Source organism: Artibeus jamaicensis, unplaced genomic scaffold (genome assembly GCF_021234435.1).
Source record: "Artibeus jamaicensis isolate MK-2021 breed Jamaican fruit bat unplaced genomic scaffold, CSHL_Jam_final contig_797, whole genome shotgun sequence".
In the NCBI taxonomy this organism is placed as follows: domain Eukaryota; kingdom Metazoa; phylum Chordata; class Mammalia; order Chiroptera; family Phyllostomidae; genus Artibeus; species Artibeus jamaicensis.
In genome coordinates this window covers 4481461-4508063 of record NW_026521977.1, presented here as the reverse complement: position 1 = coordinate 4508063, position 26603 = coordinate 4481461, and the positions used below count along the sequence as shown (strand labels likewise).

General features: G+C 44.6%; 1 long non-coding RNA gene across 1 annotated transcript; it reads left to right on the top strand.

Moving 5' to 3' along the window:
• The first annotated feature begins 371 nt into the window (after positions 1-371).
• Positions 372-26099, top strand: LOC128628542 (uncharacterized). Its single transcript, XR_008392961.1, has 3 exons — positions 372-503; positions 4323-4464; positions 24874-26099. It is a non-coding gene; the product is annotated as an uncharacterized LOC128628542 (long non-coding RNA).
• The last annotated feature ends 504 nt before the right edge of the window (positions 26100-26603 follow it).

The following is a 26603-nucleotide window of genomic DNA, read 5'->3' as shown; positions in this document are numbered from 1 at the left end:
TCAGCAGGAAAACTAACCACAACAATGAAATATTCTGGTGTCATTTCATAATTCTGCATAAAAGCTGGAGGTGTTCAAATTTTTAAACCCTATAGTACAAAGGCAGTTTTCCAAGCAGGGCTAGGCCACGCTCACTGTTGAACAGGAAAACTAATTAGCATCCTGTGTGAACTATCTTGTCTTTTTTTAGGATCGGAAATCAAATGGGAAGGGTTCCCTCCTGTTCCAAGTGAGTTCCAGAAGAATTACTCATGTTCCTTAACCTATGAGTCAGACAGGAGTCTAGGAGAATGTTTCCAAAACAGGCGGACAATTAGATAAACAAACCAATTGATAATGTGACAGTCTGGACGGGCAGGGCTGCAATTGGCCAGAGCATGTGACCCAGCTCTACGGCAAGAAGACTGTAGACCTGCCACCGCTGAGCTTCCCTGGAGAATCTACGGATAACCAGAGCTCAGCAAACCAACTCGGAGCATTTCCTGAATGTGAACGTCCACAGGGTTTGTTTTCAGATCCTTTATTCAATTTCATTGACTTACTGTAGGATTTACAGCATCTTTCTGCTCCGAATACCTCGGGGGGCTGACTGTGCTGCCTGGCTCTCTGAAAGCTTTGGCTATCCATGTATTTCGACATCTCGCAACACAGGATATTAATCATTTCTGGACTCTGGGTCTGTTCCCAGTGTCCATGTTTGCCACTGTTGATCTGCAGCCAGAAAAATAGCTTCTATGTGACAGAGGCTTTCCTGCTTTGAAATATAAAGTAAGGAAGAAAGCTTAGGAAATAACTTTGCACCAAGCTGGATTCTCTCCTGGGCACAAAAAGGATAGCCTCCTCTTTCTCCCTCTAAGAAGGAGTCTGAAGCCAGGTCCCAGCTCTGTCTGAGCCTGCACCGCACCTACAGGCATCTCCTGAACAGAGGTGTCAAGGTGAGGACACAACCCCACCCACCTGACGCCTCTCTCTCTTCCCTAGAGAAAATGGTAAGGGGGGTGTGCAGGGTCCGCCCTGCTGTGGAGGAAGGGGAAGGCCTGATGGTGTTTTTCTTCATCCCCCATTGAGCTCACGGGGCTACAGAGGCCAGGCAGGGGTGAGGGTGGGGTCCTTCCTTCACACAGTAGTCAGAGTGATCTTAATAAACACTGCTCTGATCACTTCCCTCCTCCCAAAACCCCTTTTAGGGAACCCTCCCCACTCTCCCCTGCAGGAGAAACTACAAAGTTATTAAAGGCCATTCAAGGTCCTTCACTCCCTGACTCTGCCTCACTCTCAGCTTCATCACCAGCTGCTCCCCGACCTTTTCACACTTGCCTCACAGTTATTTCCTGAAAATGCTGTGTACTGTCAGCTCTGCTTTCTTTATTCATGCTGCTTCTTCTACCTGGAATGCCACCCCTTGACTCTCGACTTGCTGTCCAGCCCCCAATATCACCTCTTATTGGCGGTGATATCACCTCCTGCAGGAGGGCCCTATTCCCACCCCTCGTCGAGTCCTTTGTTCCCTGGCCTGTGTGTCCAGCACACTGCGGGCATGCTCTCTTCTGGCAATTGTTACTCCTGTGGGCTTGTTCCACGTACCAGTCCTTCCCATTGGACTGTGGACTCCGGGAGGTTAGGCACTCTATCTGCTCTAACTTTGGCTCTTAAAAGAAAAGTGATAACTTCCCTGGTGGGTGTGGCTCAGTGGATTGAGCACTGGCCTGTGATCCAGAGGGTCTCTGGTTCAATTCCCAGTCAGAGCACATGTCTGGGTTGTGGGCCAGGTCCCCAGTAGGAGGCACTCAAGAGGCAACCACATATTGATGTTTCTCTCCCTTTCTTTCTCCCTCCCTTTCCCTCTCTCTAAAAATAAATAAATAAAATATTTTTAAAAACTGACAACATGTAATTGAATCAAGGAGAATTTTACACACCAGTTATGCTCTTTGGTATTCAGATAATGGATCAAAGTTTAAAAGAAGCTGCACTCAAACAATAGTGTCAAAGCTCTCCTTCCTTGTAGCTTTCGCAATTTTAATCTGACTTTTAGTAAAATTTGGCTTGCTTCATGAGACTATGGTATTCAGTTTCAAAAAGGTAATGGCTTCAGGGTATACTGACTAACACAGAGGTTAATTGTTTAAGATAGGAACTGATAGCTTAGCTACATCATACTCCAAATTTCTCTCTCTTGCACACACACACACAGCCCACAGAGACAGAAATTCCTAACAATACATGAACGAGGCTTATGGTACAAAATGTAGTCTGCAATACAAATTTTAAATGTCATACAAAAAGCTGATTACTTGACAGATGTTCACAGGAGGGCACAGTGAGTCCTCAGCAGGGCTCGGTGCTGTAAAGGGACACCAGAGAAGGCAAATGCACGGCGCTATTTTGGAAAAGGGTCACACCGATCTGCCTTCCATCCTTAAACGGGTTTTTCTCTCCTCAGTGTCTGTACAGGTGCTTCTCTCTGCCTAGAAAGCCTTTGCCCTTTACCCAACCCCTTCATTAAGTTTCAGCTTAAACAGAACTGTCCTAGATAGAGGAGTCTTTCTAGACCCAACCTCCTCATACTCTATTATAGTACTGCTGGCGTTTTCTTCAAAGCCCTTGCCAGTTATTTTATTTTATTATCTTTTTAAATTTTGTGTCCACCCCTCTCATTGGACTGAAGGCAACTTGAAGGAAAGTGGATTCATGTAGGTTTTATGTATTGAATGCACAACACACAGGAAGTGCTCGATAACAACTTCCGGGTAAATGAAGGTAGTCTTTTAAGCCAACATTTCACTCAGAACTTGGGGGAGTTGATTTGATCAACTCAGGAAAAGTGGCTTTTCCTGCCTGGTCAGCCACCTGGACCCATACCCCTGAACTTGCTTCCCAGGTGTCCAGCTCACTCATCTCGGGAACATCTTTGGTCACCTTCTGCACTTAACCACGGTCCTTGCGTCACCTTTCATAGTCATTGCCTCACCTGCACTGGGACAGCTTTCCCAGGCTGTTCGTTCCTCCTCTTTCTGGGTGCCCAGAACACTTGGCTTTTCTTCCACATTTTCCCATGTTGTTTCTTTTTTTATGCGAACTCAAATGTGGTCCTAGAAAACCTTGAACAAACATCACAGAGGTGTAGAAAGTTAAACGTAAGATCCTCCCTTCCTGTCCTCAGGGGACCTTTGGAGCCACGACGTTCTTCTCATGAAGACCATGAAATTCTTTTTTTTTTTTCAATAAAAAGGAGACCACTGTATCCTCTGAGAAAGTAAAAGAACATATCATACAAGAAGACTGTGTAGTGACATTTTTCAATTACTATCATTTTTCTTTTTACTTTAGAATGGAGAGAGCAATCTTGATTTTTTTAAATGGCTGATTATTGGCCCATTATGTGCTTGTACTATCATTCAAAAAATCAGTTTCTTGATGGCTACGTAGGTAGCTCCTATTTTTTTTTTTTAATTACAAGCAATACTGAGATAACTCACCTTGTATATCTGAGTGGCTATTTCTCTGGGATATATTCCTACACATGGTGTTGTTACAGCAAATGAAGTCCCACTTCGTATTTTGATAGCTCAAGACTGGTTATCTTCTAAAAAAGCAGCGTCTGGGGAATCCCACCCACAGTGTATAATACTGACTGAGTCTCCACCGCCAGGGCTGGGCATCGACAGGGTAGATCATCTTTGACCCCAAACATTCCTGCCTCTAGTCGTCATTGAAGTTGAGGAGTTTTTCATATTTAATCTCCACTTGCGTTCTTTGTCTGTAAGCTTTTGTTTATCTCCATTGCTCATTTTTTATTGGACTGTTCAATTTCATTTTTGTAACGGCGTTTAAAAAATTGTGGTACAATGCACACAGCATGAAATTTACCATCTTAGCCACTTTAACTGTGCTGTTTAGCGGCAGTAAGTGCATCTACATGGCTGTGCAGGCACCTCCACCATTCACCTTCAGAGCTCTTTCCTCTTGCAAATCTGAATGTCTGTACCAATCAAACTGTAACTCTCCATCCCCTCTCCCCCAGCCCCTGCCAGCCACTATTCCCGTCCTGTCTCTACAAATTTGACTACTGTCACAGCTTTTAAAATAGCATGCATATAAACTTTTATTTGCTCTAGAGGTTAAACATGTTTCACCAGATGTTTAGCTTGTTTTTTAATCTTATGGTTTTACTTGTCACACAGAAGGTGAACATTTGTTTTTGAAGCTTCACACTTTTATGTCAGCAAATATGACCATCATTTGCTTTTATGACTGGAGTTTTATGTTTTGTTTAAAGAACTACCTTACCCTAAAATAATCAAGTATTCTGATTTCTCCAGGTAACAAAAGTACTCTGGTCATACCTGCGTTTTGTATTCCAATGGACACCAACAACCGGCATCAGGGAGAACTGTGTTCCAGGAAACGTGTTACGTTCCCCTCCTGTATCATCTCATTTAATCTTCATAGCAAGTCAACGAGGTGAGTGCTACTGTCCCTGTTTAATAATGAGAAAATTGAGGCTTAGAGAATTTTAAAAACTTACCACTCCAAGCGGCAAGGGGCAAGGCTGTGATTTGACCTGAGCCATTTGACTCTACTCTGACCACAAAGCTGTGAATTAATGTTCCCCTCAAGGTTGTGAACACCGTCTTATCTCTATTTCCATTCTGGTGCATAGGTCCTCAACAATTACTTTTGGAGTGAATTAATTCTCATTATTTCAACTTGGCATTCTGTGTGTAACCTCAGGTACTGCCTTTCCCACCTCTTCCTCCGTAGCTCACTCGTCTACGAATTAAGTCTTGACCTTCCTTCCATGCTCCTTTTTCACTGGAAATAAACTCCCCTGGGTGGTCAGTGATCTCCTCAAGCGTTGCTGCCACTCCCTCAAGGTAATCTGGCTGCCTGTCAAAACACTGTGCCCTTCCCAGGATTCTCCACTGGGGCCACTCACACTCCCTGTCCCTGTCCTCTCTTTCTTGAAGAAACAATAAACTTATGCCTTCCTTGCTGGCTCGCAGACCATGGTTCTATCATTGTCCTGTGGTGGCCTCTCCTCTCTCGAGTTCACGCCATCCATTTAGCACTCCCCCCCGTGCTATGACGTACTGACATCTGAGTGGGTTCCCCCTCCTCCTTCCTTAAGAATTTCAGAGCTGGGCTCACAGTCCTCACATCTCTGGCTTCCATCATCTCCCTTTAAAACTCCCACTCTTGTATAGATGACCTTTTCCATGCTCTGGCCTCAAAACCTCTATTTTCATAGTCAAATATCCTTCCTCTCTTAAGTGTCTCACATCAGTCCAGTCCTGACTGCTTGCTTAGTCATTGTGAAGATGTGCCTTTCCAGTCCAGCTCTCTGGTCTTTCTATGGCAGGCACCCTGCCCCCAGCCTTTGCTAACTTCTAGGCCTGGACAAACACTTTCTATTGTTTCCGCTCCTCCCCATTGCTGGGGAAGTTCAGGAAACCAGGCTGTTTGGATCCCTTACAAACCCATCTGGCTCGCCTTCGAAGGACCCTCCCTGCTGCCTGCACACCCTCTCTTCCCCACCAGCTCGCTTCCTTCTCCACTTTGTAGCATCTCTTCTAAACCCTTCAATCTCCTGGAGTGGAACTCCACTTTCCGAAGGTGTCTTTGCCTCCTCCTGAACTATGGAGAACAGGGCATCTCACTCAAATTCTCTCAACTTCCCTGCCCTCCCCTACATCCCTTCTTTCCCTTCTCAGAGGGGTACAGCTTTTCCCACTTTGTCCTTTGGGGTGCTTATGAAATATAACAAATAAAAAGCCTTTGGAAAATGAAAAACTTGGGCTTGAAATCAGTTCAGTTGTCAGGTAGTTTTGTGTCCTGGGATAATTCATTTAATGTTTCAAGCCTTTACTGCACCCATAGGTGGGAGTGATAACAATACCCGCCTCGAAGGGATTTGCAGAGGGGACTAAATGCCCAATGCATGAGTGTCATGAGGCATCCGCCCAGAATTTCTGAGTTTTCTTCCCCCAGCTCACGCCTCCAACTCCTCAGCTTGCCTCTCCAATCCTTTCAGGTGCTTTCCCCCATCAATTACGTCCTACCTATTTATAAATATTTTATCTATTCCTGTGACTAAATGTTGTCTCTTGACTTACAAAAATGTGAAATTCTCCTTTACACCTCAAATCTTTCTTGCGACTGTGAATTTCACTCCCCATTCTCTCCCCTCTTTTCGTGTTACTGCCAAATCCCTTGAAAGAGCAGCCTCACTAGCCGCCTCCCTTCCCCTCCCTCCCACTCTCTCCCGCACCCTCTGCTGCCAGGCCTCCCCACCTCTTCTCCCTGCCTCATCACTGCGTTTACATTGAGTTCCTGAAGCCACAGTGATGCCGGCCCCTGGATGCTTGGCTTTCCTGGGTCTTCAGCCTGCCCCTTTCAGCTACGCAGCAGGCAGTGCTTCTGCTGGGAAAACCTGCCTTGTCCTCACCCCACTGTTTGCTGCTGGTTCTCTTCCTTCTCCTGCTGCTTCTTTAGTTCATTCATTTAGCATGTTTTTTGGTATTTTATTTAATCTTTATTGTATTTTTTCCATTGCCTTTTAGTCCCCTTCTACCCCCTGCCCCAGCGATCACCACTGTTCATGCTGTTGTCCATGTCCATGAGTCCTTTTTCCTTTTTCTCAATCCCTCCATCCCCCAACCCTCCCCACTAGCTGTCATTTAACATGTTTATTTTTGATAAATTTCTATTTTTTATTTTATTTTTAGAGATGGAGGAAGAGAGGGAGAAAGAGAAAAACATGTGTGGTTGCTTCTTGAGCACCCCCTCCTTGGGACCTGGCCTGCAACCCCAACATGTGCCCTGACTGGGAATCGAACCAGTGACCCTTTGGTTCACAGGCTGGCACTCAATCCACTGAGCTACACCAGCCAGGAGCATTTAACGTGTTCTTTGAGCATCTATTATATACAACAAGTGTGCTAGGTGCTGGGGATAAAGTGGTAAACACCACAGACATTGTCACTGGCCAAGTGGCCCCTGTTATGCATGGTCTGAGAGGACAGACATCGGACAAACAGCAGTGATATTCTCTATATCAGCTGCTTGCTCTGTGTGTGTATGTATTTACATATTTACAGAGTGTTATGAAAGCATTGAACAGGGAAGAGCGGAAGGGGGAAGTCAAGGGAGGACAATTGAGGAAGTAATATTTAAGCTGAGATCTGCAGGATGAGTAAGTGTTAGCTGGGTGAGGAGCGGAGAGACTGTGGGTAGCTCCCAGGAAAAGGAAGAAAACTGTGAAGGCTGCGCAGTGAGAAGGAGCTTGGCAAATTCCAGCAACCGAAAGAAGGCCAGTGTCGCTGGAGTGCAGGGACCAGGCGGCGGGGCGATGAGGTTGGAGCCACGAACAGAGGGCAGGCGGTGCAGGGTCTTGTGGGGGCCTGGGCAGGTTTGGGGGACCTCCTCCTAAGGGCATTGGGCAGCTATCGGAAACCTGTCTCTGCCACCCATTTCCCTATTTTGGGTGTGCCTCAGAGATGGGTGTTTGGGGCTCTGCCCCTCTCTTGGACGTCCAGACCCATGGCTGAGCAATGCTGGCTACCTCTCTGTGGCTAATTCTTGAATCCTAATACCCTCCTGAATTCCAGTCCTTTTCCCACCTACCAGCTAGGATTGTCTACTGGGGTTTCTTGCCAGTACCACAGATGTAAATGTGAGAAACTGATGCCATCTTCCTTCTCCAAATTCTCTTTTTCCTGTATTTCCCATCTTGGTCGATGGCAACTCCACTGACCTGGAAATGCTGGTGTTTTCTTGACTTCCCCTCATTATTCATTTGTTTACCCTGAGGATACAGCAGGAACCAAAACTGATGGAACTTGCGTTCTAGTGGGGATGACCAATGGAAACACATCAGTGTGTATTTCAATGCCGGTTAGTAAATGATAAATGCTGCAAATGGAAATAAAGGAGGTAGAAAGAGATCGGTGGGGGTGCTGTTTATTTCATCAGAGAAAGTCTCTTGGAGAAGGTAGATTTGAGCAGAGGCCAGGATAAGGATCCAGCCATGTGGACATTTGGACAAATACCGTACAAGGCAGAGGGAGCGGCAAATGCCCAGGCCCAGAGGAGCAGCCTGCTTGCGGAACAGCGAAAAGGTCAGTAGCTGGAATGAATGCATCAAGTGACAGGTTGAAAGTAAATAGATGAGGCTAGAGAAGCAGGACTTACAGTCAGCAGACGGTGCTGCAAGGTGTGGGCAGGGCGTTAAAATTTAATTCTGAGTGAGATGAGGAACCTTTGGAGGGTCTTGCTCAGAGAAAAGACATGACCTTGTAGACAAAGATCAAAGCCCCCCCCCCCACAGCTGCTGTGTGAAGACTAGACTGTGGGGGACAGAGGGAAGACCACCCAGAAATTCATGTCGTTACATGTTCACAGGGTCTTGCCCATTCCCCTCTCCCATCCTCGAGGTGATTTCCCTAAATTGACTCCTCTGTTTCATACACAACATATTATTCATATAATGGGTGGCCTTATAAATGGCATTCCTGCATCCTTTTGGATTCAGCTTCCAGTTGCACAAATCTGGGCCAGCCATTGCCTTCCCCTGTCTTCCTGTTGCTCCCCATACCATATGAGTGAAATGAAACTTGTGCAGCCTTATATTCAAGGTCCCTCCTGGCTTCTAACCTTATCGCTCATGGCTGCCTTTCACATACCCCCAGTGAAAACACAATGGACTGCTCAGTTCCCCACATAACCTTCTTGCCTTTCCACCACCGAGCTCCTGCCCACCCTGTTCCATGTTCTGATAAGGCATTGTCACGCCATCTCCTGTCTCTGTAAGACCCAGGTGTCCTGAGTGTTTGCAGATCACCCCAGGCAAAAAGGGCTCGTCTGGCCTTTGGACTCTTATGTCTTTCCAATGACACTACTCATTTTAATGTGGTTATAACTCTTTATTGTACAAACATTATTCTCCTCATTAAATTGTAAATTCTTAGAGGTCAGGGTCCAAGCAATGTATCTGTGTTTTCCATCCACAGTACCTAGCCCAATGTGCATGGTGACTACAATGGCAGATATTTATCAAACGGCTAAATTGCTGGCTCCAGAATATTTCAGAAGTCTGTTTAGAGAGAAACAACCGAGTCCTAAATCGGCTCAAGTGAACAACATAAGACAGCGTAGAACGGAGGGGTACATCAGACAGCACGGGGTCTACGGACTGTAGGAATTCGGAAAGGGAGATGCGCGGGAGGTGAATGGGTCAGAAAAGACCTGGTAACAGCTGATGTTTCTGAAGTGCTTACCAGGTGCTGGCCTCTGGGCTAGATGCTCTATGGGCATTATCCCATTCTTTCCAATTACCTTACGCTACAGGCACTTTGTATGATACTCGCTAAGGATGAGGAAACTGAGATAGTAAGGTAAAGTAATTTCCTCAAAGTCATGATGTTGTGAAACCTACTGAGGTGGGATTTGAACCTACACTTGTCTGATGGGTTAGCCTATATCAGTCACTCCAATAGTCTGCCTTTGAGAACAAATGAAAGGTTCTGCTGTGAAAATAGGGTTTTTGTTTTATTTCCTGTCTTATTCCAAATTCGATTTAATGTAAACAGGAGCTGAGCTATGCTCCAGAAGATAAGTAGGATTTGAAGATGAGATAGGTGTTTCAGAATAGGGAAGCAGGTGTTTGTGGGCTATAAGACAGGCTTGTTTCTGGGAAGACGCAGTGAGCTGCCTAAATTGGAGAATGTATCTGGTGACTAGTTGGGTGGGGAAATGGAGGCAGTGTGTGAAAGGTGTTGATTGCCAAGAATTGTTGAATGTTGATGTGTTAAGACCCAAAGGGTTTATTAAAAGGCAAGGACATAACTCCATTCACAGAACATTTACTGGGACAGATTTTATACTACGCAGGCAAATGAAACTATGGGATTCCCTGAGTAAGCCCGTGCTCTGAAAGAGCGGACAATCTTTGGGGAGAAACAGCCCACAGGATGCAAACAAAGCACAGTAATCCAGAGCTGGGAAGAGGAGAGTGTTGACGAAGCATTGGGAGAACTTCTTAAGGCTGTGGCATTCGAACCAGACCTTAAAGATGAGTGGGAGGAGTGGGTACGAAGGCCTAGAAGATGGTGGCAACTTCCGGGCTTGGGGAAGGTGGTTTTTGGAGAGGATTGTCTTGGTAGTCGTACACCAGCTGGCCACTCTAACGCTTCTCTGGGGGAGAGATGCACTTAGGCCCAAATCCACCTGCACAGCAGCAGCAGCCATGAAGAAGACTTAGGGGTCTTGGCAGTCACCAAGTTCTGTGCAAAAATGAGCTGCTTAACCATCAGGGGAGCTAAAGTAACTCCTCTGCACCTCCCAGACTGTCTGCCAATAATTTTGTCAGGATTTTTTGGGTGGGGCATGCTCTAGACTAGCAGTTCACAACTAGAGGTGATTTTGACCTTTATGGGACAGTTAGCAATGTCTGGAGATGTTTTTGGTTGTCACACTGGGGACGGATGCTGCTGACCTCTAGTGGGTAGAATCCAGGGATTCTGTTACACATCCCACACTGCGCAGGACAGCCAGTGCCCCTCCACTTGCCACCCCTCACCCCCACACCCTGCAACAAAGAATTATCCAGGCTAAATGTCATTAGTGACAAGCTTGAGAAACCTTGCCCTAGAGGATAAAGAGTCCAGAGCATGTAGTGAAGGGAACTTTTTACAATGGTGTCATTAGGAGCAGGTGAAGAAATGGGGAGTGTTTACTCTGCAGGAGATTTAAGGACCTGAGAAATACCTTAGAAAAGTAGGAAGAACTGAACTGTCCAGAGCAACTGCCCAAATTTCAACTACCACTCACCTTGACTATTGCAATAAGGAGCCGAACAAGACCCAATGTAGGGAAGAATAAAAAAGTTGTTGTAATGGCAAACACTTACATAGCATTTCCTGTCTTTTAGGCACTATCCCAAGAGTTGTACATGTGTCCACACATTTACCTGTCACAACAAACCCATCACAGCCCTTTTTCTAATGGGGAGACTAAGACATAGAGAAGAGAATAAATGACTTCCTTAAGATGACAAATCCTAGTGAGTAGCAGAGCTGGAATTTGAACCCTGACAGCTGTACTCTTAACCACTGTGCGGTACTGCTGTGCTGCCCTTGAAGGGGGCGGATCTGGGCTGAAACCCCAGCTTTACCACCTATTAGCTGTATAACCATGGGCGTGCTACTTAACCTCTCTGAGCCTTTGTTTCTTCATTCAGCATAATAGAAATAGTAAGATGCTAAGTAGCTCTTCCGTACGGTGTGACTGTAGTTTGCACAACTGAAGGAGGTATATGTTTGTTTCCCTCATTTTACATACTTGAGGATTATGTAGCTTTGAGAAATTGAATGAGTTGCCTTGGGTCACATAGCTTGGAAGTTAAGAGTAAGAATTTAAATGCACACCTAAGGCCCTGGCCATGTAGTTCAGTGGGTCAGAGCATTGTCCCGATATGACAAGGTTGTGGGTTTGATCTCCGGTCAGGGCACATACAAGAATCAACCAATGAATGCATAACTAAGCAGAAGAACAAACTGATGTTTCTCTCTCTTTCTGCCTCCCTCCCTCCTCTCTCCCCTCTTCCTCAATCTCTCTAAAAAAAAGTCAATAAATAGCCCACATCTGTCTGACTCCAGAACTTGTTTTTAACCACAAAGCAATTCATTTGCAAGCTTGTGGTGAAAGCAGCATGACAAAGCATATGAACATTGCCTGGAACATAATAAGCAATGGACAATAGCAGTTTACTATTATATATTAGTAATTATAGTTATTATCTTCATGACAAGCTCAATCAGGTGTGCAGAAGGCAACACAATATTCTAGCCAAAAGAACCAGATCAGCAGAACGTGAATGATACAGTTTTGTGTGTGGATCACAACCTCTCAGCCAGCCACAGCACAATCCTGAGCTTCAGCCTCCCCGTATGGTGGCATCATATGGGAATCATGTGTTCTGCTCTTTGCGTAGTCTACTATTCATAGGATAGAAGTGGGAGAAGCAGGGAGAGTGTGAGGCTAATTTAATGTCAAGGTTCCATAGCCCATATATTTTATAGATGCCACTTAGTCATAATTTTTTTTAAAAGATGAATGTAGTGCCTTGTGCAAAACCGGAAGAGTCATCACACATTGCATGTTGCATTGCAAATAGAACCACAGCTCACTTGATGGTTAATTCCACTTAGGGAGGATTTCGTTTTAAAACAATTGCCTGATTTCATTGTAGGGAACGCTGCGTGAGTGCTTTCCACAGAGAGCGGGTGGCAACTGCTAGCTGGAGGGCTGGCAGCACACAGAACCTCCTTGCAGTGGATTTTTAAACACGGAACTGTGACCAACAAGCTATCAGATAGAAAGAGACTGGAGAGTTGCTTGGAGTGATGGAGGTGGGTACAAAGGGAAATGGGTACCCAGGACAGGGGACCGCGCCAACTGCCTAGTTGAGGGGATAGTGTTCAGAGAAACTTTCACAGGGAGAGGATATTTGAGCTGGATCTTGGATGAACAGGAGTTGGCCAGGATGGGAAAGGGGGAGGTATATAAACAATAAGGGAAAACAGCACTGCAAAAGTTCTGTGTCCTGGGTGAACATGGCAGGCTGTGGCAGGAGCTTGGAAAGAGGGGGTACATGGGTTAGGGCAATGGAGCTACAACTGTGGGCTGGAGTGAGCTCACAAAGGGCCCTGCCAAGGCTTCCAGACAATGTGCTGTAATAGAAATGGTTTTTGGCAGTGCAGTATAAGGAGAAATGACCTAGGGGGTTTGGAGTGAGTCAAATCAGAGTTTGAATCTGAGTTTCATTACTTATTGGCTAGATGACTCAGGACAAGTTACATTACCCCTCTGAGTTTCAGCATCCAGGTTTATAAAATGGAGACATAATGCCCACCTCACAGGGATGTTGTTAGGATGAAACAAGGTGAAGTATAAATTCCTAGCACAGCCATAGCACATGGCAGGCTCTCAGTGAATGTTATTTCCCGCTTTATTGCATAGGTGAGGGGGAGTTGTTTCCAGCAGGGCAGAGTTTCAATCAGACTTCTATTTTAGAATGCCAATGCCAATGGATTGTTCTAGAGGGAGACTGGAGGCGGAGAGAAGACTCTGAGGTTGGGTCGCTTTGCTAGTATCAATCTGTAAATGTCAAGGTTTAATAGCCTCGTTTTCAGGGCTTTGCATTCTCATCATCAGGGACCAGTTTCTGGGGCAGTAGCCTGTGATTCTAATATCTGGACCTCTCTCTAAGAAGACGATGAACTAGCTTAGCTGTCTTGGTTTTCCCAGTGTGAAAAGACTAGTTCGAAGGGACACAATTAAGCAAGTTCAAGTTTATTTGGGCAAATAACAAACTGTCTTCCTTTAATTTATTCACTCATTCTTCAGCAAACATTTATTGAGTGTCAACCCATAAGTGGGTTGCGCGGGTGTTGGGGGTACAATTGCCCACTCTCCCATCTGTGTGATTTTATATGATCAGAACTTGAAGAAACAGTGATGCCATCCCCCCCTAATGCCCACACATTGCTGAAGCTTTCCATTGGTCAGATGGATGTATTCCTGGCCTTTGTGGAAGGTAATGACCTGAACAGAGAAACATGGCCCAGCAAAAATGGTCCTACTGGAAAATTACTGCACTGTGCCACACTTTGTCAAGCTTCATTTTCTAAAATCTCAGCAAAGAATTATGACTCTGAGATCAGAGATCCTTAACTGTCTCTCTGAGAATGAAGTCAGAGACAAAAAGATGAAAGAAATATCTATCTGATGGGCAATGCTGGCTTCTTACTCCTGGTTAGACTTAAAGAAATAGACACAGAGAATGAAGTGGATAAATTTGTTCCTTAATTTGATAAATCAGGAACCTTGCCTCAAGTCAAGAGGTTTTAGAGAATTAACCAAGGAAAACTATATTAAATAATGAGGCTCTCACCAAAACTGGAAGAGCGGAATCTGTGTTGTCAAAACTTCCACATCTCACGAAGACACCTTCAAACGCTTGCTTTGCAGGTTGTCTCTCCTCCTTGTGGACGATCCTAGAGCCTCCTATTGCATCAGCATCTTCCCATCCATTCTCTGGTGTCCTCAGGGTCCTCTCCTAGGAGGAGAGGAGGACCTGGCCCTTCTCTACCCGGGTCCCTCTCTGACTCTGCATCTTCCCCTGGAGGGGTGTCAGGTACTAAATGGGAATCCGGGCTGCTCCTAGCTGACCCCTCCTGAGCTCTACCTTCTGACATGTCTCCTTGTTTCAATCAATCTTTATTATTCAGCAGGACAGAACTGAGGAGTGACGCTTAGAGGTATTTTCTTTTCCATCCCCAATTTCTTCAAAATCTATCCAGTGCAGACACTGTTCCCTTGCCTCATCCTCTAAAGACCTGGCTGCTCCCTCACCTGCAGCGTGACCTCTGTATTCTAATGCCTGTACTGTGGCATTTCTAGTGCTGTATTATACTTTACTGGATGGTGTGTGTTTCTCACTTGCAATGACTTTTGTACACAAACACAAGGGCTCTTCCTTGTATTTCCCTGCTTCTCCACTGCCGTGCAGTGCCCAGTATGTGATGGACAGCTCCTTATGTAATTTTTTTCCCCAGTTAAACTTGATGATGAAGTGGAAGGGAGGGAAGTGGTTATTCTGAAATGGGGAAAAAATAAGACCAACTATATCTAGCCCCTCATCCAGTAATCAACACCTCTTTATTGCAAGGGACTTCCTTGTGCAAGAGGCTGGGGAGTGGGCCCTGAGAACCACCCAGCCCTTTCCCTAATGGCAAATTGCTTAAGAGTGTGGGGCTTGGAGCCAGCCCACCTGGTGTTCACTGCCAGGCCTGCCACTTGCTGTGTGACCATGGACTAGCTACTTTATTACACCTCGTTTTCATCAGTGAGACCAGGTTAATGGCATTTGTTAATCATAAAGGTTTGTTCTGAGAATGTGTGAAAGAAGTCCTTGTCTAGCACCTAGAGCAGTGCCTGGCCCAGTGAGCCTGGGATAAATGTCAGCTATCATTTAAAAACTCACAGTCAAGCAAGCTTGCAGCAACATGGAGGTCAGGAGTCATTGCTGAGCAAGTGCCATTTTCTTAGTAGAATCCACACGCACACCTGCAGAAGCTCTCTGGGTCTGTTGGGTAGATTCTTGGATGAGGTGCTCAAGGCTGGGGCTTTGATGCCAGAGACATGATTGGGGAAAATAGATGTGGTGACCAAATGCTTTCTTAGGGGGCTGGAACCAGCTAGCTGTCAAGGTTTAGAAGGAGATTCAGAGCAATGGCTAGAGCCAAATTGCTGGGGACACCAAAAAGGAATGGGTGGTCAGTGGAGAAGGAAGGCCAGGCTGTTTGTACCAGGAGAAAGGGCTGTGGCGAGGAAAGTGAGTTTTTAAAGCTGAGATTTTGATCTACTTTTTTGTGTGCTGTGTGCGGCAACCCCTCCTCTGCCTTGTCACGAGGTCTCTGGCGGAGTCCCCTTCAGGCTCTTTGCTGCTGGAGTTAGCTTCCTTTACTGAGAACGTGAAGTCCAGGCTCAAAATGGGATCTGTGGTGCCCCCAGGAGAATCACAACCCAAGGTCAAATAGTTGGTGAGGAAAACACTGTAGGTACACTGAGGCAAAGAGGCAAAAGCAGCCTCAGGAGCAGCTACAGAGGATTGGGAGTCACGGGTAAATGGATAATGAACAGCGCAACCGAGTCAAGTTCAAGTCCTTATGGCCAATCCTCAGGAATGCCAGCACTAGATAAACTATCTAACATTACGTGTCTCAGTTACTGTCACTTCTCACGTTATATCCAATCATGCAGCTTCCAGTGGGAACAGGTAAGGAATGCGGCACCTGCCCACGGAGTTGGCATGGGTGGCTCCGTGTGCCCAAAATGCCACAGTGGGCCAAACGGCACAGCACTGGGAAGCCTCAGTGATATCGTGCACTCTTTAATGGATGAAGCACTTCAATGCCCTAACTCAAATTTGCGTTCAGAACTCTAAATTCACCTATCTCTAGACATTGTTTATCTTCCATTCTCAGTTGAGCCTGATGTGTGTGAAGGGTTTTACTTGCACCATGTGTTTTCATTCTCCTTGAGACCTGGTAAGTCTGGTAAAATTATCAGCTCCACACTGCAGATGAGAGAAAGGTTAATTGACTGGTACAAGGCACACAGCTGACAAGTAGTGGAGCTGGGCTTGGCACCCAGCCACATCTCTTGGAATCCAGAGCCCACGATCTTAACTATGTCAACCAGTATGGAAGGGATCCAAAATTATCCAGTTCCATCCATCGTATACGTAGAGGGAGCAGCCTGCAGTGGCAAAGTGTGTGGGACTGAGAGACTGCTTTTGTTTCATTGCAGGCATTGCTGAGTGATGCTAGGCAAGTTGGTAAACCTTTCTGGGCTCCAGTTTCTTTTCCAAGAGAAGAAAAGAAAAGATCAAACTGCTCTGTTTACCTCGTAGGCTTGTTTTAAGGAGCAACTGTATACAAGAGCCTAATATAAGGAGCAGAACGCAACAAAAGCCACCTCTTTGTCTTAAATAGACAGCAGGCATATTCTAGTCATCTTTTGTGGGGTAGCTAATTTCTGGTACACAGAGTCAAGTGTGATTAACAGGAAAAATTCAATATAGAGCTACTCCCTTTTCTGACTCACTAAGAAAATAAGATAATTCAAATATTACATTAAAATAAAAAATTCAAATGTTGAGTTTGATTTTTGGCTACTCCATGCTAAGCATTTTCATATGCATTTAATCCCCAGTTAAACAAAATGAGGCTCCAGATGGTTCGGTGGTTTTCCTCCAATCACACAGCCTAGTAAGCAGTGACGCTCTGAAACCAGCGCGGCGCTTTTTCTGGGAGCAAGGGGCGCTGGATTCGGTCATAGATGCGAACAATCCTGTCATCCTGGGACCCCATTGTGTCAAATAACATCTCTGGGAATGCTCCTAAGGTCTCCTGGCATCCGGAATAGAAGAGTCTCAGCTTCATCCTCTGCCCTGTCAAAGCCTAGAAGTTCAGCAAAATCCAACCTCAGCTAAAGGAAGTCACCCAGCTCAGAATGTAGAAGGGCCAACAGAAATAAAATGTGTGGGTGTTACTTGCTGAAAGGTAACTTTCATAGCTTTGACTATGAAAGGAGGGATGTAACCCCAAGGAGGGATTAAATTTTTTAAATTATAGGCTGTATTGAGTAGCAAAACTTATTTAAAATGTAAAATAATGACATGAAATTAAAAGGTGGACAACAAGCTGAAAAAATATTTGTATCAAAGATGATTAAGTACTCAACTACATAGGTACATGAAAAGTAATTCAAATGAAAAAAGAAACCCAAAATGTCAATAGATCAGTGACCTGAGGTCGTAAAGAAAATATTTACGTAGAACAAGATGCAAATATTAAACACTCATCCTGGGAAACATTTTTCCTGAGAAGTAATCAGAGAATTATAGTTTAGAATAATCTTTATCATCACAATAACAGGTAAGAGTTTCACAGTTCTTAATATTTAAAAAGTGCTTAACGTATATAAATGCATGTAAATCCTGAAAGCCACCTCGGGACATGGCACTCTCTTTATTTCACAGGGGGAAAAACTGAAGCCCTGTGAGGGTTAGTGACTTGCTGAGTCAGACAGCTGAAGAGGGCAGAGCTGAGATTTAAGTCCAGGCAGTCTGGCTCTGACACAGTATTCCACCTAGGAAGTCAACAAAAATAAAGATACCGAAAGGTAGAATATTCAGTGCTAGTGAAGTTCTTGAGAGACCCAGTGCTTGTGTCTTTATAGACTAGCACAACTCTTTTGAAAAGCAATGCAGCCATAGGTAGCAAGAGCCAAAATACAGAGGCTTTTTTGTTTTTGTGAACTCACTCACTGGAAGGTAGGCTGTGGAAATAGTTCAGCAGAAGCAGAAATCTATATGTAAGCATTTGGTCACAGAATTGTTATCTAGACAGGCCTGTCTTATGTGAATATCACACAAACCATGTATGGGATTTGAAATGGTCTAAGAATGATATTAAAAGATTTTAAAGTATGTGAAATTAATTTTAATAACTTATTTTATTTAACCCAATATATTCAAATACCATAATTCCAGTGTCAGTCATCAATATAAACACTTATATTTATTATTTTTAATCTTTGTAAATCTGGTGCATATTGTATATAGTAGCCCCCTTGCTTGGGGGATTCAGTCCAAGACCCCCAGTGGCTGCCTGAGATCATGGATAGTACCAAACCTTACATATATGATGGTTTATCCTGTACACATATATGTATGATAAAGTTTAAGTAACACATTAGACACAGTAAGAGATTAACAACAGCAATAATAAAATAGCACAATTATAATAATACACTGGCATAAAATTATGCAAATGTGGCCTATCACAGTATCTTGTACTATGTTCTTCTTCTTGTGATGATGTGAGATGATAAACTGCCTTGTTTAGTTGAGAACGTTCACCCCTTCACTTGCAGGGAGCATTTCCCCCTGCTGTTTGGCATCTCTGAATTGCCAGCATCTCTACTCTAGTACTTCAAGGACATTACCAAGTAAAATAAGGGTCATCTGAACACAAGCAGTGTAACACCTCCGCAGCTGACCTGATAACCGAGATGGCTGTGTGTTGGTGAGGTGGGCGAAGCAGCGTACACAGCGTGGCGACGCCAGACACGGAGGATGCCCACCGGGGGCTGGGCGGAGCGGAAGGAGCGAGATTTCATCACACCACTCAGAATGGCATGTAGTTTAACAATTAGGAATTGTTTATTTCTGGAACTTTTCCATTTAACATCTTTAGAACATGGTTAACCTTGGTTAATGAAAACTACAGAAAGCAAAACCATGGAAAGGAGTGATTACAGTGCTTAAATTACACCTCGGTCCAGACTAGACACATTCCAGCTGCTTGGTAGCCACGTGTGGCTAGTGACTGCCACGCGGAACAGCACCGACGTAGACTAGCAGAAAGTGCAAAAGGAACCGTAATATGCAATTGTCAGGAGAATGGTTTAGAAAGTTATGGTACATCAGTCTCCGAAGTTGCATAAAATCATTACCAACAGTAATAATAAAAGCCATAGAGAGATACAGAAATGCCTGCTTTAAGTAAAAAAAAAAAGTCTAAGAATACAAAACGTTAGGTTAGTAGATATTTAAAATGTGCCTACAAGCAGACCATGGATGAAAGAGAATGTGCTCATATTAAAATAGTGTTAGCATACTGGGATTTAAGGCTGATTTCATCGTCAAATTTTCATTTATATAGGCATTCAACATTTCTATTGAGAAATGGCTTTAAACAGAGGATAAAGAAGGAAACTTTCATATAATAACATGAGTATTTGATGATTTGATGTTTTATGTTCTTCTAAACCATATTTTGATAAACTTCACATACCATTCATCATATGGGTTTACCCATAGTTTGGTATTTTGCTGATACAGACTTCGGAATTTGAGATAGCTTGTCTTCTTGTGTGTTTGTTTGTTTATGTTAATGCTTCTAAAAGAGTTGAGTTACTAAAAAAATCATTCACAAGCTTTTGAGTAATACATTATCCTGACAATGTGACGTTAGAACGGCCGTCCACACTTCGTAATATATTTAACAAGCATTTTATATGTTACATTTCTTTTCTTTGACCTGTGAGAAATACTGAAAGCTGACACAAAGAAACTCAGTCTGTGGATTTCTAGAGATTAAAACTAATGAATAAAATCCTAACTACTTTAGAAAAATACATAAATTTTATTTGCTTTCATTAACATGCCTAGGCCAGAAGTAAAGAAGGACAGAAATGGACGTGTTAGATAAAGAAGAATGACTGGAATCACAAAAAATGATTCTAGGATAGAATCCAGATTCCATCCAAAATCCAAATTGATTTCAGAAATGAATGGGTTAGATAAAGAATGATGACTGGGGTCACAGGTGGCTGGGATCCTGAACTTGCGAAGGCAGCCTCTCCATAGGAGAGGACATGAATTTGAAATCAGCGAAAACAATTCTTTGCCCTCTACTACCTTGGGGAACTGTATTTTCATTTCTATATCTGTGAAATTGGAGGTTCTATCCTCACCCTCATAGGTAGATGGGATTATATATGAGAATCCACTTCTCTGAAGATGTATGATTCTCAGAGATCATTAATTACAGCCTCTTATTTTACAGATGAGGAACATAAGTGCAGACTGCTGAAGATGAACTTGGACCCCAGATGTTTTGCTTGAGTTAGGGCTCCTTGAGCACGAAGCCCAGGAGCCCAGGATCTGGAGTCAGAATGCTGGGTTATGGTGTTGGCTCTGTAGACACCATGACCTTGAGCAAGTGGCTTACACTCTCTGTCTCAGTTTCCACATCTGTAAAGTGGGGACAATAACTGTATCTAATTCAAGACTGAGTGTGTCCATTTAAAAAGTCAGGCTAAGTATATAGTGTCTGGTACATTACAAGCTGTAGCCCATGGAACTTTCTTTGAATACTTTCAGGGACCCCAAACCAATGCTTGTGGTCATCCTTATTCTATACCAGCATGTATATTTTACTCATCAACTGGTTGAGTCTTTTCTCGAGAGCTTAAATGCTAAGGAATTAAATTTTGGCATTTCATAGAAAAATAAAGTAGGCAGTTGGGGTAGAGAGACCATCTGAACACCTCTAGAAGAAGTGTTGGTGAAATTTTATTTCTGACATTTTGGGGCAGGCTGGTTCTGAAGTGGGAGAGGGAAGGAGAAGAGGGGGTTTGGGGGATAACTGGGCATGGAAGTATTGTCCTGATGGAGGAGAGCTTGCAAAAAGTGAGCAAGAAGGCAATGCTCCATCCTAGTGATAGCTGTCAGTTATTGATCACTTACTGTACACTAGGCCCTCTGCCTCATCATTATTAGTTTCAGTCTCTGGAAAATGGGAGAAATAATATTACCTCCTTTATAACAGTTGTAAATGCTTCGAGAGATACTGTATATCAAATATTTGAACAGTGAGTGCTTGGTGCATAATATAAAGTTATTTGTTATTATTATTACTATTAATAGTAATAGTAATTACTATTACTATTTCAAAGGAGATAGGCTCTCATGTTTCAAAGGAGAAAGGCTAAGTAGCATGCTAAAAAATGCAGAGCTATTGAGTGGCAGGTGGCACCTGTTGTCTGACTCTGAAACTCTTAACTCTGCAGAGGTTCCAAGTCAAGCAGAATCTCCCATCTTCTTCCTGCCCACTCCGGTCCCACCCCTCAACCTTCCAATGGTGTCTCCCATCATCCAGACCAGATTAGAGTTCTGGCTCTGCCCCTCCCTGGCTGTATAACCCAGGCAAATCACTTCACTTCTTTACAAGTCAGTTTGCTTATCTACGCAGTAAGGGTTTTTGTGGGGATTCATAGATTTTCCAAGTAGAGTGCTTAGTCCAGTGCTTGGCAAATGAAAAGCACTAGATAGGTGGTAAGCTATTGTAAAGTGCGCCCTTGAGTTTTTCCCAAGTAAAGTTACTAGCCACTCACACTTCATTACCTACCCTTTATTCTGGAATGGTCTGTGACAAAAGAGAACTATTGGGAAGCCTGGGCAGCTCTCTCCTTCTCTCTGTAATGTGCCATTTTCTTAACTAATGCCATATGAAGCAATGTGGCCATCTCTTCTGGCTTCTAAATTCATCATTGGTGTCAGTCGGTGACGAAATGTCAGTGCGCTTGAATCCAACTGTCCCATTGCCATTATCTGGCTTTTCCTGGGAGGACAGTAACATTTTCAAATGGATGGAAATCTCTAGGCAACGTTCCTGTCCTCCCCCAGAGCAGATTTATTACAGGATGGTTGGCATTTCCACAGGCTCCACATTTGTCAGTGTCAGATTCATATGCGTTCTCAGGTCTCTGTACATATACAGACGTACTTTAAATCTCCGACAAACAAAAGCTATTTTTCTAGTTTGGAGATATTCCAAAAGATCTTTGCATTGCATTTATTTTTAAACGTTTGTGCGATAGAAAACTATGATGCTATCTAATGGTACAAGAAAAGACTGAATACTCAGCTTCCAGCAACTGACTGATCAGGTGTCCTGGGTCAGGCAGTTCTACACATAATATTTCATTTAACTGTGGGATGAGTATGCATTATTCTCAGTCTACAGAAGGGGAAACTGAGGCTCAACAACATGAGCTACTTGCTCAGGCACACATATACAGACATGTCACACACACAGGTCACACCAGCTAAGAGTGGTGAGGGTGGGACATAAACCATTCTGATTCCTTTATTGATGATCCTGCCATTCTTCACAGCTTCCTCTGCAGAATAGCACTCATTCATTCATTCAGAAACTATTTATTGAGCACCTACTATGCACCAGGCACTATGCAAGTCTCTGGTGATACAGCAATAGAAAAAATGAGCAAAACCTTCTGCCTCCAAGGAGCTTACATTCCGGTGAACAAACAACACAGTTCTGTGACTTGGCAAAGAGTTCACCTTCACTGGATGGCATGGAGGGAGAGGGACATGACGGAATGCAGGGGTGACTTGGGTGCAGAGGCTCCGTTCCTCCCCCGATCCCACCAGCATGGGACAGGCCCAAGGCAGGCACTTGGGGAAGGTCTGAAAAGAACGGTGGTGCACGAAGCTGTGACGGCTCCTACCAGGGCCCTGTTCCCCCCACCCCTGCAATGTGTAGGTTGTCTTTGGGGGCTTAGGGTTTTAACAACACGAACCGCTGCTCTAGGGAAGGTAGAGACCAAGCCGTGGGGTAAGGCACTGTCAAGGCAGTGAGGACAGGGAAGGACTGGGAGCTCCAGGTATTCAACAAATAATAGTGGGCACCCTGTGACCACAAATAGCCCCCTCCTCAAAATTCTGTGGTTGAGTCAGTGGAAAAACAAAACTTAGCTTCTTGCTGTTATTTTGCGGGCTACCATTCATTCGACAATTCCTCTGTGTCAGGCACTGTGTCTGACACACAGGAATGCACAAAATTCTTTGTGTACATTGTCTAATTTAATTCCAACAATTCTCTGAGTAGTTGAAACTCAAAGAAGCTAGTGAATGGAGGAAGTAAACTTTGAACTTGAATCTGTCCAACTGTAAAGCTCTTGTCCTTGCCCCTGCCCCCCATACCAAGCTGCCTCTGTGGGTTCTCAGAAGGCTCTAAGGAGAATGTGGAAATAATTCGTTGTTTGCTGTGTGTCTTCAATGCCTTTATAATTTGAACTGTCATTCACAGGCCAGCAACAATGGCAGCACTGGGGAGCTAGTTAAAAATGCAGGGCCACAGGCTCGCTTCAAACCTACTGAAGCAGAATTGCTTTTTTAATGAGACTCCTGGGAGCATTAAAGTTTAAAAGGCACTGCTCTGTAGCTCTTGCTGAAAGAGATGACATCAATACTCTGAAAGATGGTGGGGAGATACTTATCGCTGACTCCAGAAATGATCATTTCTAGAATTGAATTGATGGTGACTATTCAATTTAATCAAAAAGTGAAAGTTTAAAAAATCGTCTGGGCACCTGTTAAATAAAACTGGAATGGAAAAAACCCTGAGTGATCTAGGAAGTTAGCTAAAGTGTAGAAGATGAATTTCGGCTTCAAGAATGTTCTCACAGGCTTTTCAGAAAAGGGGTGCTCTTTCATGTGAGAATTTTTTCCTCAGGGGGGCTTTCAATCTTATAGACAGCTGGTGAAAGGAGGAATAGTTTATAGCCTATTAACCTGGATATAGGCTAATGTGTGGTAAACTTGAACTTTCACCTCAGATTTGTCCATCAGTTCACTTTAAGTTCTTAGGAAAATAGTCAACAGCTTTCTGTTTATCTAGTGCTCTTGACCTGGGAAAATTCAGCATAACAGGGGTGTTCCTATGCCATTATAATGATAAAATTGGGAAACTTCTTTTGAAGTCAAGTATATTAAGTACATTAACATTAAAGAATCTCAAAAACTCATAGGAGTTTACTAAATGATGTACTAGTGCCTTCCATCAGCCAACGACCCAATCAACCAAACCATTAAAAAGTGTTTATTGGGAAGTTGCCACGTGTCTGGGAGTACAAAGGGAGTTATGCTCCTGGGACAGAAAGTAGTAACTCTGAATGGCTTTTCCCCTGCTCTCCGTCCCACAAAAACCAAGCATGGTGATGAGCATAATGAAGCCGGGATGCAGGGCCTGCGCACAGGGGAGGGGCGGGTGTCGGGAAGGGGACCGTGGCTGTCCTCCTGTTTTCCTGCTCAGTGGGGCCGTCCAGAGCAGACTTTCCAAAGGCCTGTTGAACATACACCTGGAACGCAGATGGAGTCCAGGTGCCGTGTTACAAAGGAGAGGAAGTCAGGGCTTGGAGTCTTCTTAGTCCTTCCTCTCTCACATCTCCATCCAAACCGAGTCCTAACCATTGCGCCTCAGTGATATCTTTTCTACCTGCCCTCCACACGCCATTCGTTAGCTCAAGCTGTCTGAGGCCTTCTGAAATCCAGGACAGACCAAGTCCCTTGCTTCCTCTACAACCTTTAAAAGCTCCACATTGTAAGTGTAAGTCCACCCTGGCCTGGCATTCGGGATCCTGTGCCACTTGGCCCTGCACTGTCTCTCCAGCCTCTTGTTTCATTCTCATCGTCCCTTCCAGTCTCCTGCCATGACACTGCCATCCCCGTGTCCACACCACACCACGCCCACGTCCCGACTGTTCGTTCCACTTAGCCTGCTCCGTCTGACCACTCTACAGTCAGCAAAATCTTCCTTCTCCCACTAGTGGGTTTATACATGATGTCTGTGCAAATGTTCCTAAACTGTACTTACTCCTTATCACAGTCTGTTTGGCATTAAGATTTATCGGTTTATTTTTCTCTTTTGTCAGCTCTGGGCTCCCTGAGGACAGTGAGCATATCTTAACCACCTTTGTGCCATCAGAGGCTAACCCAGTCGATGCTTCTTAAATGAAGGTCCCCAGGCAAGGGCCACCATGACGGGATGCCACAGGACACACTAAGGGATAAACAGTATGAAGAGGCTCTGGAGGGTCCTTCATAATAAGACAGTATGGTGCCATCGCTTACTAGCTGTGTGATAACAGGACACCGACTTAGCTTCTCTGTGTCTGCGTTCTCCACGACAACGGGGGATCATAACAGCACCTGCTTTGTGGAGCTGCTGCGAGGGTGCAGATGAGTGTAAGTGCGGGAGCCTGCAGCTCCTGCTCTCTGAACGTTTCAGCCCGGGCAGTTGCCCTCGCCTCTCCCCACAGCCCTTCCCTTCACCCGCCCTCCTCCACCGCTTCTTCAAGTCCCAACTTCGACGCTGCTTTCTCCTGCGCGTGTTCCCCAACCCCCCACGTCTGTGGGCCGTGCCAATGGCCTGTCTTCCAGCAGGACCCTGGCCTTCCTCCATCGCACACGCATCTCACTGTGGCATAGTTCCTTCTTAATAAGTCAATAAGTAGAACAAGAATGGTAATATTTGTTGAGCCAAGGACTCTGTGCCAAGGACTATGGCAGGTTCTTACAAGCACCGTCCTCACCCATCCTCACGATGACTCTAGGCGACAAGGCTTTGTTATTTCCATTTTAAAAATGAGGAAATGGGACAAAATCGATTCAGTAAACTGTCCAAGATCACCCAGCCAGTGAGTTTCAGGACAGATCCAGACCCAGCTCTGCCTCATTTTGGTCCATATTCTCAGCATCGTGCTAAGTGGTGTCTGCTCCACCTCCCATCAGGCTCTACCAGGGGCGTCCTGCCTGTAGCCTGCGGACCACACGCCGCCCAAGATGTCTGTGAATGCAGCCCAATGTGAAATCACAAATTTACTTAAAACATTATGAGATTTTTTGTGTGTGGTCACATGTTGCAATGTATTTAATGTGTAGCTCAAGACAACTCCTCTTCTTCCAGTGTGGCACACAGACACCAAAAGGTTGGACACCCCTGTTCTAGAATATGCTAAAGTAAACAAAACTTGAACCCACACTGTGTTGAAAGCAAGTGGTTAGTAAACTGATAAGCGCTGAAAGTCTCCGCCGCCTTTCACCTGGTTCTTCGGTTTGTGGCGTGGCCGGGACTGGGCTTGTGAGAAAGCCAGGGAAGTGAATTAAGGAAGATGATCGTGCCGGCCCACCTAGCCACATTTCAGGTTCCTGGGGCATATGGGCACCCGCTCATTAAAAAGCATTTTTAACAAAAGTACACAACAGAAATGTTCAGCATATGTCAGAGTAGGTAGGGATTCATGAAATCTTAAATCAACTTGCTTTTTATAGCCATTTGGAAAGGGGCAAATTAACATGAGCCCTCGCTTCCTGCAGCGCACACTGAGCAGCAGCAGGGCTGAGGGGCGGGGGCAGGGCCAGTGTCCGTGGTGAGGACCGGGGGGTCCCGAGCTCCCAGCCCTGGCCTGTCTCCCGCCCACCCTCCTTCCCACGCTCACTCCCCCAGTGCAGTGCCAACTATAAACACTCCCCTCAAGAGAGGATTTTTAATAACATAAGTAATGCATGCTAACTCAAAGATAAGTTTACGTTTTTAAAAAAATCTTACTCCCATTCTCCTAAAAAAATTGGGGTATTTATCCTTCCAGCACTTTAGGGGTTT